Source organism: Puma concolor, chromosome B1, assembly GCF_028749965.1.
Source record: "Puma concolor isolate L17-30 chromosome B1, mPumCon1.1.hap2, whole genome shotgun sequence".
NCBI classification, from domain to species: domain Eukaryota; kingdom Metazoa; phylum Chordata; class Mammalia; order Carnivora; family Felidae; genus Puma; species Puma concolor.
The window spans coordinates 31984189-31998691 of NC_141670.1; the positions used below are offsets into that span (position 1 = coordinate 31984189).

Genomic DNA, 14503 nt, shown 5'->3' on the forward strand with positions numbered 1-14503 from the left:
AGACCCTTAATCTATATGAAATTTATTTTTGATTTGTTGTACATTAATTAACTTCAGTTCTTTCCAACTGAGTAGTCAATTGAGTCAATGATATTTATTAATTTTTAAGTCCTCCTTTCCACACTGATTTGAAACTGTACCTTTTTTATTATTACTATCTGAGAGAGAGAGAGAGAGAGAGAGGGAGGAAGGAAGGGTGATTGAGCAGGGGAGAGAGGCAGAGGGAGATAGAAAAGAGAGAGAGACAGAGACAGAGAGAGAGAATCTTAAGAAGGCTCCATGCTCAGCACTGAGCCTCACGCAGGGCTCTATCCCACGACCCTGGGATCATAACCTGAGCAGAAATCAAGAGTTGAATGCCCAACGGACTGAGCAACCCGGTCTGTGAAACCGTACCTTTCTCATGTTCTAAATTTCCTCAAAAACATGCATCTGTTTAAGGCCTCTCTACAATAGCTCCATTAGCTAAAAATAAGAGAAGTTTGTCCCCTCTGTGGTCTTTTTAAAACTTCATGACTGTTTAATAACTCTTTAGATGAACTTAAAAGTTGACTATCCAGGATCAACCATGTATTAGTAGTTATTGAAGCTAGGTGATGGATACATTAAACTATTATTCCAGTTTTCAATATATTTGACAAATTCCACACTAAAAATGTTTTTTAAGGATTTGTCAAATTGCATTGCAAATTCTTTTAAGATTTTGGTCATAAATGTATTCAATTAAAAGATTAATTGGGAAGATAGTTGACATATTTACAAAACTGCCTTCCCATTCAGGACTATTGTCAATCATTAAAAGAAAAAGGTAAGCGAATAGCCAGAAAAATTGAGTTTATTCAGGAATAGCAGAGGAGTTGCCAACGACGGTGAACCACAGGCAGGTCTGAAGAAGAAAGAAGAAAGCGTACTTTAAGAGGAAAGGAAGAGGTTGGAAGGGGTTGTCTTGAGCCAAAGTTCATTAAGGAGAGCAAGAGTTTGAGGTTGTGGCAACTTCTCATTGGCTGAGTAGTTGCCAAGCAAGAGGAAAATCTTCCTTCCTGCTGGGGTATGTAAAGTGAGCTTCGTCCTACTGAAGTGTGTAAGGTAGGCTGCCAAGAGTGGTACCTGTGCACACCCTCTTCATTGATTCCCTTCTCCATTTTGAATTAGGTTTCCTTTATTCATTTTCACATTTCCCTCTTTTGACCAAGATCTTTCCTTGAGACAATTGCTGCTCAAGCATTTGGTTACTTACTTACTTAATTAAACATTTTTGTCTATCAGTGTCACTTAGTGCCAGGAAGGACTTTTCCTTGGAGTCGTGTCCCATGTTGCAGGGAGAGCAGGTGGTGATAAAAACCATAGAAACCACATCTGAACAAGAAAGAAGGTAGAAGAAGGGGCTGTCAGGCATGTTCCCCTCTTAAGGTCGTACCTTGTCTAGATTTTAAGCTTTGAAATCATCTCAAAATGTTGAGCTAACATCATTCCATTTGATGCATCACCTCTGGAGAGATTTGACAAACAACAAGTTTAAAAATAATTATGCAAAACAGAGTTAAAAGTAGCATGACAAATCCAATTTGTATAATGGTTCTAAACCATGACCCAAATTTGAAGGTAGCCAACTGAACAAACCAAAGGACCAGGGAAGTCAGGTGAAATTTGTTGTAACCAGTGCAGTTGTTCCCTGATCTTGTGTAATTGAGTTTCTACCTCTCTAGAGGCATTTATAAGGTGCAACAGATGGTGTTTGCCATTGCGCAAATGCCTCCTTGTTCAGCAAGTAATCGAGGGCGAAGCAATTAGCCAATGATTCAAATGATCATTGTTGGCCTGCTACTGCTTTGGTGTGGAATTGGCTAGCTCTTCTAATGTTAGGGAGAGATTTCTGATCAGGTGCTCATTGGGATTCACCGCAACCCAAAGAAGAAAAGCTTTCCCTATGGAGTCGTGAATGCCTCTTGAAGTTCCCATTCAAGGCAGCCATGGTGGTTCAATGGCTGAACCAATGGAAGGCTTTTGGTTTGTTATGCATGTCAACAAGGATGGTTAAATGTCCCAATAAGCATTGGCGTCCAGTTCACCAGCTATCTAAACATTCATATACCCGTGAAAATGCTATCCACTGCAGACAAAAATGAAACCAGATGGAGCACAGAGGACTTCAGCTAAGACCTGGTTGTTGATAGATTCATTAGCTGGAATTTCCTGATTGAACTTTTCAAGCCAGGGGTCAGGGGAATTAGGATGACATTCTGTGAGGTACCATCCCATTCTAAAGTGGTGTTTCCTAGAAGCCTTGCAAAGAGGAGTTAGTCCATCTGTATTTCCTTTGGATACAGGGAATAGATCACATTTAAGCAAGGAAAAGACACGGGTTGGGAGGAAGCAAAGGTTGTATGATTGGCAAAGGTGGAGGTGTCTATTTGAGCTAATGTGGTCATTACTGGGGAAAGGTTGAAACAAAGTAGGGGAACACCTGGCCGTAGTATCCTAACCCCACAGGTAACATCCAAAGGCTTGTGCGTGTACTCAGGAATGACATTTGAGACTAAGGAGAAATCGGTTACTTGTAAAAGCAAGGGGTCTCTGACATCGTGAATAGATTGGAGTTTCTGGTGACAGATCCAACAGTCAGAAAGATTTGCCCCTTTTGAAATAGATTGGGAAGCGTGGATAAGAGCATTGCCTTTCCAAGGAGGAGAGAAGGAAAGTAAGGTGAGAATAGCAAGAAAAAGTAAACAGGCCTAGTCCTATCATTTTGGGAAAGCTGTCTGGCTCAGCTGCCATTTGCTTAAATTCCTGGTAAAGTCCCTTCCAGGCAGCCTGATTGGAGGGAATCTTTCTGAAGTCTTCTTTCCTAGAAGATGAAATCTCCAGGCTGCAGATTATGAGGTCTAATGGCTTTGTCTCCTGGGAGCTCACTGTGGAAAGATTGTTCTACTAAGTATGATCACTCTTTAAGGATTTTATTGGACCTTGGCAAAACTGAAGTATATCCCCTTTTATCAGCTGTGGATCAAAAAAAGCAGGAACTAGTTAAGTGCATTGGGCATCCTGTGATTATCTCAAAAAAGGGAGTTTACCAGTTTCAAAAGGGGCGGATCTGAGATTCAGAAAAACCAATGACAGTGCTTTTGTCCAGGGAATTTGAAGGGTTTCTACACATTTTGCTAATTGAGTCTTAATGATGAATTAGTAATTCAACTAGTTTTGAAAATTGAGGGTGGTAGGCACCGTGAACATGTTGTAAAACTGGCCAAACAGCGCAAATTTTTTGAAGCACCTGACCGGTAAAGTGGGTTCCCCGATCACTAGGAAGTTCAAAGGTGGGGGGAAGAGGGGTTCCCCTAGTAGGAATGATCCTTTCTAATAGGATCTTAGCCACGGAGGTAGCAGTGGCCTGTTTACAAGGAGAACAGATTCTTATTGAACTTCTGCAAATAACTATACTGCCATGAGAAAAAGTACTCAAGTGTCTGAATTCTGGAGGGATCAGTTAGGAAGAAAAAAAATCATTTCATCTTTGTTCACAAAGATTTTACATAATTGTTGTAAGTCATAGATCGCTTAAGAGAAAACGTTTTCTTCAACCTAGTTATATGATCCTAAAGCTTTCAGAGACCTGTATTCTACAGTACTTGTCAGAGTCCTTTTCATGAATTTCTCCTTAGATGAAATACATTTGCAAAAGCATCAGAGTAAAACAATAACTGGGTATAAATGACAAAAGACCTAAAAATGCCCGTTATTGAAGATCTGATGAACAGTTCATTACAATGGAATTGACAAGAAAACTTGCTTATTTCTGTGACATATATTTTTAAATTATGACTGATAATATGTCAGGACATATCAGAATTTTAAGGATTTCATATAAACTTTGGAGCACATAATTACATATACATATACAAATATAAGGTAAATAAGGTTTAGTATTACTTCTTATTTGACAAGCTTCTCATGTAATTTAACATATTAAATAAGCCTAATCAGTTTAACATTTCCCTTTTTTGTAGGGAGAGAAAACAAATCCTTTGAGATGTTCTAGGAACCCTCTGGAAACACACAAGATAGTTCAAGGTCAAAAACATTTCAACCAGAGTTTTGGGAAGTTTGTCAAAAATATAAAAAGACTTTAACACTTGACCAAATAGGACCACAGAAAATTATGAAACAAGACATAATTATCCATTTGACCAAAGTGACAAAAATATTTTAAAGGCAAACACAGAAGGTTACCTAGTTGCAAAAAGCCTTAGCTCCTTTTAATAGAAAAGACTCTTTCCCTAGGTAATCAAAGAACTGATAAAGATAAAACACAGATTCTTTGTTTCCTAGGGAGATTACATTGAAGGTACAGAAACTTTGTTTATAATTTCTTATTAATAGCAAAAAAATAATCTAAGAAAACTTTGTCCTTTTAATGGAAAAGACAAATTTTAATTCTGTACCCGTATACTTTTGATACTAAAATTCTCTTTTTTTAAACTTAAATAAATCCATTTCAGTCTTAACCATGCAAAAAATTTCTTTCTGAAAACTAAGAAGTAAGCAATAATGGACTGACAAACTTATAAATACATTTCATGTATTTATACATTTCATGTATTTCATTTATAAATACAGTTCTGGAAGCATATGCTCTTTTAACTAGTATACTCTTTCAACGTGGCACAAGACATCATTACTTACAGACCCAAATTTACCTTTAGTTTCTCTGAAATGGAAAATCAATAGTAGAGAAACCTATGTTCAGTAATTAATGCTTTAGTATTTTATCTTGTTTGGAAAATGATCCAGATACTCAATGAAGTTCCATCATTTAATTTAACTTAGCAAAGTTCTAAAAGTTTCAAGTTACCAAAAATATTTGGGGAAGGTATTTTTTAAGCACGCATACCATAAAACAGAATTACTGCAACTTAAAAAATTCTTTTTCCATTTCATCTATCTAAATCCTTTGTTCCCCCAAATTATGTTTAGATTACTCACAAAAGCTTAACGAGACATTAGACAAGATCAGCCATCATTTCCAGGGAATTTTCCTGCTGACAAACTTTGCAATTGAGGTAAGATGAACTTATTTGACTTCATAAACCCAAGTAGAATTACAGTTGTTTATTTGCATTATATTTAATGTTGATGACTCTGAAGAGTTAATTTTGGCAATACCATCCAGAGGTAGAAAAATATCAAATTGTTTTTTTTAATATGAAATTTATTGTCAAATTGGTTTCCATACAACACCCAGTGCTCATCCCAACAGGTGTCCTCCTCAGTGCCCATCACCCACCCTCCCCTCCCTCCCACCCCCCATCAACGCTCAGTTTAGTCTCAGTTTTTAAGAGTCTCTTATGGTTTGGCTCTCTCCATCTCTAACTTTTTTTTCCCTCTTCCTCTCCCCCATGGTCTTCTGTTAAGTTTCTCTGGATCCACATAAGAATGAAAACATATGGTATCTGTCTTTCTCTGCCTGACTTATTTCACTTAGCATAATACCCTCCAGGTCCATCCACGTTGCTGCAAATGGCCAGATTTCATTCTTTCTCATTGCCAAGTGGTATTCCATTGTATATATAAACCACAACTTCTTTATCCATTCATCAGTTGACGGACATTTAGGCTCTTTCCATAATTTGGCTACTGTTGAAAGTGCTGCTATAAACATTGGGGTACATGTGACCCTATACATCAGCACTCCTGTATCCGTTGGGTAAATTCCTAGCAGTGCTATTGCTGGGTCATAGGGTAGAAGACATGCTTGTTTTTACGAAACTGACAAACTTAAACCAGCTTTTAGTTTATCTCAGACCACGTGAACTCAAAAAACATTTGGGTTAGTCTACTTCATTTATATAAGTACTTATTGTTTTGAAGCCAATAAAAAGGAGTCATTTACAAATTAATTTTGGCAATACCATCCAGAGGTAGGAAAATATCACATATCTATAATATACATACATTGACATGCATAATATATAGGCAGACACGGAAATCTTATAACTTTTGTTTTAAAATTTTTAGTTATATCTCAGGTACAAAACTCAAAAGAATAGTTGGATCCAAATTATGTTTCTGGCAGATGGCCTAAGTTAAGTTTACCTCCTTAGATGGCCAATGTTTTTTACTAAAGATTTTGCATTTGTATGCTACAAGGTTCCTGTTAGAGCTGTTTTTGGAGTCATTTTGTCTTTTAGGACCTTCTGCTACCGATCTAGGAATGCATTTCATTGTTGCCGAAATATGTAGGATCTTCTCTTTTCATGGATCACCTTAAATGGTGGATTTATCTACAAGAAAGTTTCCCCAGAATGGCCATTAAAATTCCAAAGCGGGGCGCCTGGGTGGCTCAGTCGGTTGAGTGTCCAACTTCGGCTCAGGTCCTGATCTCCCGGTTCGTGAGTTCAAGCCCTGCATTGGGCTCTGTGCTGACAGCTCAGAGCCTGGAGCGTGCTTCTGATTCTGTGTCTCCCCTCTATCTCTGCTCCTCCCCTGCTCATGCTCTGTCTCTTTCTATCTCAAAAATAAATAAAACATTAAAAAATAATAATAAAATAAAATAAAATTCCAAAGTATCCAAAACTTTACCCATTTTTCAGAAAGGCACAAGAACCTGGTCCAAGGATTAGGTGGAGCCTATCTTGCCTTTGGATTCTCTAAAATATACCACAAGGGGCCCTGTTTTCCAACAGCTGTTTTACAACACCAGGAATTATGTGTTTTCCCACCCCTTTTGAATAGGATGGGTGACTTGCTAAGAAACTTCAACAAATAGAAACAGAAACAGAAGAGAATAAACAGAAATAGAGACCAAGTATGCACAGTAAACTTGGAGAGCTCAGAACGCAACCAGAACAACAACAAAAACAGAGGTATCTGGGTGGCTCAGTTGGTTATGCATCCAATTCTCGGTTTCAGCTCAGGTCATGATCTCACAGTTCTTGAGATCAAATCCCCGCATCAGGCTCCATGCTGACAGCACAGAGCCTGCTTGGGTTTCTCTCTCTCTCGCTCCCTGCCCCTTCTCTCACCTCTCAAGATAAACAAATAAACCGAAGAAGAAGAAGAAGAAGAAGAAGAAGGAGGAGGAGGAGGAGGAGGAGGAGGGGGAGGAGGAGGAGGAGGAGGGGAGGAGGAGGAGGAGGAGGAGGAGGAGGAGGAGGAAGACAGAAATTTAGAAAACAAAAAGAAAATCAGCAGGAAGGGTGGTACTTTCATGAAAAGAGGTCCCAAATAAAGTCCAAAAGCTTGACCAAAAGGAGAGAGCTTGAATCCAAGAGGAGACTTAACCAAACCCAAAGGGAAGAAGACTGCACCTTGTGAAGAACACAAGGGGCTCAGGTGGGTCCTGTGGGTAGTTCTCAAGGGTTTATCTCCTTTGGATCCCATTGGTAACACCAAGAAATGTCATCCATTAAAAGAAGAAGGTGAGCAGTTGAACCAACAAAATCAACCTTATTTGGGAATAGGGGAAGAATTGAGGAGGAGCAAATCTTGGGGATCCCTAGGCAAGTCCAAAGAACAAGGAAGGAGATCATCCTTTTATAGAGGAAAGGAGAAAGTTTGGAGGGGTTGCTTTGAACAAAAATATATCAGAGGAGAGCAAGAGTTTAGGGTTGTGCCGATTTCTCATTGGCTGGGTTGTTGCTGGGCGAGGAGAAAATCTTCTGGTGTATGTAAAGTCAGCTATGACCAGTGGCACAGACATGAGAACCCTTCCTTCATTGCTTCGTGACTCCACTTTGAATTAGGTTTTCTTTATTCAGTTTCACACTATAATATCCCTCCTTATTCTATTTATTATTATTATTATTATTATTATTATTATTATTATTATTTTGTAAAAGTGCTTCTTCAAAAAAGTCTTGAACATTTCTTAGTCTTTTCTGAGTTTGGGCATAATCACTTTATACAAAATTAATTAGAAAGTTTCTTTTTCAAAAAAAAAAAAAAAGAAAGTTTCCTTTTCTATGGTCTTAAGTAGATAAAACTGAAATTACCTTTCTTTAAGGGGTTGGTACAATTCCACTAAGGGAAGAAACATCCAGTGTCTTTAGGGAGGTTAGCTTTGTTGCCATAGGATGTTCCCTTTATATCTTATTTTGTATTAAATGTCCTCAATTTTTTCTTGATTATATTACCTAATAGTTTATCTATTTTATTGACTTTTAAATCTCATTTCTTCCTACCCAATTGTATTATTCTTAAATCCTTCTTTTAACGGCTTAATTGAGATATAATTCACATACTCTACAATTAAAGTTCACAATTCAGTGTTTTTATTATATTCACAGGGTCATGTAACCATCACCACAATCTAATTTTGGACTTTTGTCATCCTATACTCATTAGCCACCCCTCTTCATCTTTTCCTAACTTGTTACGTTTGATATTTTATTCTTTTTTCTGAACTTGGGTATTTAAGACTTTTTCCAGATCAGAGTATGTTTTTGCATTGTTTCTCGTTTGGAGATTATTTTTTAGGTTTTCTTTGAAATCTACTATATAGTTTCCTTTAGAGAATGTTCCACGAGTATTTAAAAAGGAGGTATAGTTTCTGTGTTCATAATATCAGGGTTAATGGATCTATTGGAACCACCTTAATAGTAATGTCATTTAAGGGGGCGCCTGGGTGGCTCCATCCGTTGAGCATCCAACTTCGGCTCAGGTCATGATCTCGTGGTTTGTGAGTTCGAGCCCCACATCGGGCTCTGTGCTGACAGCTCAGAACCTGGAGCCTGCTTCAGATTCTGTGTCTCCCTGTCTCTCGGCCCCTCGCCTGCTCATGCTTTGTCTCTCTCTGTCTCTCAATAATAAATAAATGTTTTAAAAAAATTAAAAAAAAATAGTAATGTCACCTAAGTTTTTCTATTTTCCCCCTCTTTATGTGTCATGGGTTTCAAGAGGTCAGTTAACATTTCCCACCCCGAACTATGATTTTATTTCTTCTATCTCCTTCTTTTATAGTTGATACTTCATTATTTGATTCACAGATATTCATGGTTGTCTCTTTATCATAATGAAGTGGTCATCACTTTGTCCTCAGTTCAAATTATCCTGATACTGACATCACGATCCTGGTTTTTGTTGTGATAGTGGTTTTTGTTTAGTTGTAACATCATAGTGTACCTTTACTTGCCCTTTTAATTTTCCACCTCTCTGACTTACATTCTATTAGGTCAGAGGATTACAGCAAAAACTAGTCTTTGCTTTAGGATATAATCAGATTTTTTTTTCTTTTACTACAATAGTTTAACACATGTATTTTTTAAAGTTTATTTATTTATTTTGAGAGAGAGGCGGTAGGGGGCAGAGAGAGATGGAGAGAGAGAGAATCCTAAGTGGGCTCCATGCTGTCAGCATAGAGCCCAACGCAGGACTCAATCCCATGAATTGTGAGATCATGATCTGAGTCCAAACCAGTGGCTTAGATGACTGAGCCACCCCGGCACCCTGTTTAACACATTTATATACATTAATAATATATATGTATTTGCATTTAATATTGTTATTATATATCATGCTTTCTGTTTGATATCTCAAAATATCTTTCACCATAGTGCTCTTTGTTTTATAATATATTTCATTTTATAATTTAGGAATTTTATTTTTGTTCAGTTAGTTACTCTTATAACTATACGTTTGTATAATTTCTTTAGTCCTCCATTTCTTCTTTCTTCAGTTTCTTCCAAAGAGGGAGACACAGAATCCGGAGTAGGCTCCATGCTCTGAGCTGTCAGCACAGAGCCCGACGCGGGGCTCAAACTCACGAACTGTGAAAATTGACCTGAGCTGAAGCCAGACGCTTAACCGACTGAGCCACCCAGCAGCCCCAGTCATATTCTCTTCATATTTATCTTTGTAGTTTTAGATATAGTTGAACATCTATCACTTGATTTGTCAACTTAATCTGATAAATTTTGATGAGTAAAAATAAGGTTGCATACCTTCCCTATCTTTTACTTTTCTCCCTTTTCTCCGCCACAACAAACATATGTTAATTACTCATTTCAATATAGAGTTAATACATCGTAGTATATATTTGTATGTATCCAATAGCTATTACTGTAATCATATTGCATAATGAACCACCCCAAACTCACTGGCTTACAGAAGAAACATTTATTCTCTGTCATGTATTTGAAGGATAATTAATATAGACTCAGTTTAGGTGGATTTGGTTTCAAGGTGAAAGTTGGTCCTGCTCTGTAATCTTCCTTGGACCATGGGTTGGCCAGATCATATTCCCCTCATGATGACGGAAGAAATTCAAGAATAATGAGCAGAAGCAACTCCAAACTATCATTCCTTGCACATTCCATTGGCCAAAGCAAGTCAGAGAACCAGCTGCAAAGTCACACTGGGAAGGGAATGGATTCTAGGAGACTACAAAAATATGTTAGCATAATTCCCATATTTATTTTAGTCTCAATTCTATAGTTACAGTTTCATTGCTCATTATAGATCCTATTGCCACAATTTATGCAGTTATCTCTGGCTTGCTGAAGTTTTCTCCCTGAGAATAGTGTCCCCTAAGAATGCATATTCTAAAAGGTTGGCCTGTTGTCCGTGAATTTTTTTTCTTGAAACAACTTTTTTTTTATTGCACAACAGTTGAAACACAACGAAGCACATGTTTGTAAGTACACAATTTGATATCTTTGGACTTATGTTTACACTGTGAAACCATCACCACAGTCGAGAGAGTGGCTATATCCATCATCCTCAACACTTTTCCTAGTGCCCCCCTTTTTTTTAAATTTATTTTTATTAAAAAAAATTTTTTTTAACATTTATTCATTTTCGAGAGACAGAGTGTGAGCGGGGAGGGCACAGAGAGAGAGGGAGACACAGAATCCGAAGCAGGCTCCAGGCTCCAAGCTGTCAGCACAGAGCCCCACGCGGGGCTCGAACTCACAGACCGCGAGATCATGACCTGAGATGAAGTTGGACACTAAACTGACTGAGCCACCCAGGCGCCCCTCTAGTGCCCCTTTTAATCTGTGCCTCCTTCCCTTCCCCTCCTTTCACTCCCAAGTGACCAATGATCTGCTTTCTGTCACTATAATTTTCATTGTCCAGAGTTTTTATATAAATGAAATCATATATGATGTACTTTTTTGGCTGGCTTCTTTCAATATACTTATCTTGAGATTCATTTATGTAGTTGTGTATATTAATGGTTTGTTGCTTTTTATTGCTAAATAGCATTCCTTTGAATGGATATACGTAATTTGTTTCTCCATTCATGCATTGAAGGCACATTTAGGTTGTTTCCAATTTGGGGCTATTACAAATATGGCCACTATGAACATTTATGTACAATTCCTTGTACGGACATATAGTTCCTTTTCTCTTGGGGAAATACCTAGGAGGTAAATGAATGGATCATATGGTAGGAGTATGTTTAATATCTTGAGAAACTGCTAAAATATTTTCAAGAGTAGTTTTATAGTTAAGCAAGCAGCATTTGACAGTTCTGTTTGCTCAATAACCTTGTTAACACCTGGTATTGTGTTAATTTTAATTTAACTTTAGTTATTCTCATAAGGGTGTAATGTTTCATGGTGGATTTAATTTGCATTTCTCTAATGATAAAGCCATTGAACAACTTTTCATATGCTTGTTATCCATATATCTTATTTGATGAAGTGTCTGTTCAAATCATTTGCCCCCTTTTAAAATTGAGTTGTTTTCTTATTTTTGAGTTATGAGAGTTCTTTATATGTTCACAATACAAATATTTTTTCAGGCCTATGATTTGTAAAGATTCCCACTCCCCCTCCCCCATTACATACACTTGTTTCTCTTAACAGTGTCTTTTTTTTTTTAATTTTTTTTAAAACAATTTTTTTAATGTTTTATTTATTTTTGAGACAGAGAGAGACAGAGCATGAACAGGGGAGGGTCAGAGAGAGGGAGACACAGAATCTGAAGCAGGCTCCAGGCTCTGAGCTGTCAGCACACAGCCTGACGCGGGGCTCAAACTCACGGACGGTGAGATCATGACCTGAGCCGAAGTCGGACGCTTAACCGACCGAGCCACCCAGGCGCCCCTTTTTTTAAATTTTTAAATGTTTATTTATTTTTGAGAGAGACAGACAGACAGAGTGCGAGCAGGGGAGGGGCAGAGAGAGAGGGAGACACAGAATCCGAAGCAGGCTCCAGGCTGTGAGATGTCAGCACAGAGTCCGATGAGGGACTTTAACCCAAGAACCATGAGATCATGACCTGAGCCGAAGTCATACACTTAACTGACTGAACCACCCAGGCACCCCAACACTGTCTTTTGAGGAACAGAAGTTTTCAGTTTTGATAACATCTAGTTAACCAATTTGTTCTTTTATGTATTGTGCTTTTGATGTCATATCTCCCAATTCAAGGTAACAAAGATTTTCTAGTATGTTTTCTTCTAGGATTTTGATACAATTACAGTGAACATGTAGATTGCCTTGGGTAGCATTTTGACAGTAGTCTTCCAATCATGAACATGGGTTGTCTTTTCATTTATTTAATTATCCTTTCATCGCTTTCAGCAATGTTTTATATTTCTCACCTCCTTGTGTACAGATTTCTCACCTCCTTGATTAAATTTGTACCTATTTTATTCTTTTGTGTGCAATTGTAAATGAATTATTTTGTAAATTTTCTTTTCAGGTTATTTATTGTTTATATATAATAAGACAGTGGATTTTTGTATGTTGGTCTTGTACCCTGCAAACTTGACTGAATTCATTTATTAGCTCTAGTAATTTTCCTTTAATTCTTTGAGATTTCCTGCGTATAAAATCATATCATGTGACAGTGAGATAGTTTTATGCCTTCCTTTCTAAGTGAATGCCTTTCCTTTTTTTCTTGCCTAATTGCTCTAGTCAGAACCTCCAGTACAATGTTGAATAGCTTTGGTGGAAGTAGGACTCCTTGTTTTGTGACTGATCTTAATGTTAAGAATTTTTGTATCTACATTCATAAAGGATACTGGTCTATAGTTTTTTTGTGGTGTCTTTGTCAGCCTTTGGGGTTGGGGTAATACTTGCTTCATAGAATGAGGTAGGAAGTCTTCCTTCTTCTACTTTTTGGAAGAGTTTGAGAAGGATTATTATTAATTTTTCTTTAAATGTTTGGGAGAATTGGGTACCTGGGTGGCTCAGTCGATTAAGCGTCCGACTTCAGCTCAGGTCATGAGCTCACGGTTTGTGAGTTTGAGCCATGCATCAGGCTCTTGGCTGTCAGCACAGAGCCCGCTTCAGATCCTCTGTTCCCATCGCTCTCCCCCCCCCCCCCCCGCCCCACCGCTCTCTCTTTCTCTGAAAAATAAATGAAAATTTAAAAAAAAATCAATAAATGTTTGAAAGAATTCACCAGTGAGGCTTCTGGTCCTGGGTTTTTCAAGTCTAGAGGTTTACAATTCTCTGTACTTGCTATAGGCCTACCTGGATTTTCTATTTCTTCTTGAGTGAGTTTTGGTAATTTGTGTCTTTCTGGGAATGTGTCCATTTTCATGTAGGTCTTATAATCTGTTGGCATATAATTGTTCTTAGTATTCTTTTACTATTCTTTTTATTTCTGTAAAGCCAGTAGTAATATCCCTACTTTTATTTCTGATTTTAGTTATTTGCTTTTCCCCCCTTAGTTTAGCTAAAGGTTTCTCAATTCTGTTGATCTTTTCAAAGAACCAACTTTTGGTTTCATTCATTCTCTCTGTGATTTTACTAGTTGTCTATCACATTTCTCTCTAATCATTATTATTTTTCTCTTCTGCTAGCTTTTGGTTTAGTTTGGTCTTCTTTTTCCAATTCCTTAAGTCATAAAGTTAAGCTATGGGCTTGCAGTCTTTCTTCTTAAAAAAATTTTTTTAATGTTTATTTATTTTTGAGACAGAGAGTGAGCAGGGGAGGGGCAGAGAGAGAGGGAGACACAGAATCTGAAGCAGGCTTCAGGCTCTTAGCTGTCAGCACAGAGCCCTACACGGGGCTTGAACTCCTAGACTGTGAGATCATGACCTGACCCAAAGTCAGACGCCTAACCAACTGAGCCACCCAGGGGACCTTTTCTTCTTTTTTAATGTAGAGATTTACAGTAGTAAATTTTCCCCTGAGCACTGCTTTTGCTGCATCCCATAAAAATGTTATCCTACTGTTCTCTTGTCTCCATGGTTTTTGATCAGAAATCAACTTTTGTCTAGATTTATATTCTCTTTGTGTTTGGCTTTTGACAATTTGAATATAAGGTGTTGCAATGTGGATTTCTTTAGCTTTATCATTTTGGAGTTCATTGACTTCTTTGGCGGGTACATTTGTTCCTTTTATCAAATTTGGAAAGTTTTTGGCCATTATTTCTTCAAATATTCTCTAGGACTCCCATCATGCACAAGATGGTATTTTACGCCCTGTTCATTTTTCTTACTCTTTTTTTAATAGACTTTATACCAGATTTGGGTTCACAGCAATATCTAGCAGGGACAGAGATTTCCCATGTAACCCTGTGCTCACAGATGCATAGCCTTGCCCATTAT

General features: G+C 37.7%; 1 long non-coding RNA gene across 2 annotated transcripts; it reads left to right on the forward strand.

Moving 5' to 3' along the window:
• Positions 1-855: 855 nt before the first annotated feature.
• Positions 856-9939, forward strand: LOC147581548 (uncharacterized). Of its 2 annotated transcripts, none has more exons than XR_015249694.1 (3): positions 856-1086; positions 4972-5057; positions 9671-9939. It is a non-coding gene; the product is annotated as an uncharacterized LOC147581548 (long non-coding RNA). The 2 variants fall into 2 exon arrangements; XR_015249695.1 differs by having other exon boundaries at positions 856-1048.
• The last annotated feature ends 4564 nt before the right edge of the window (positions 9940-14503 follow it).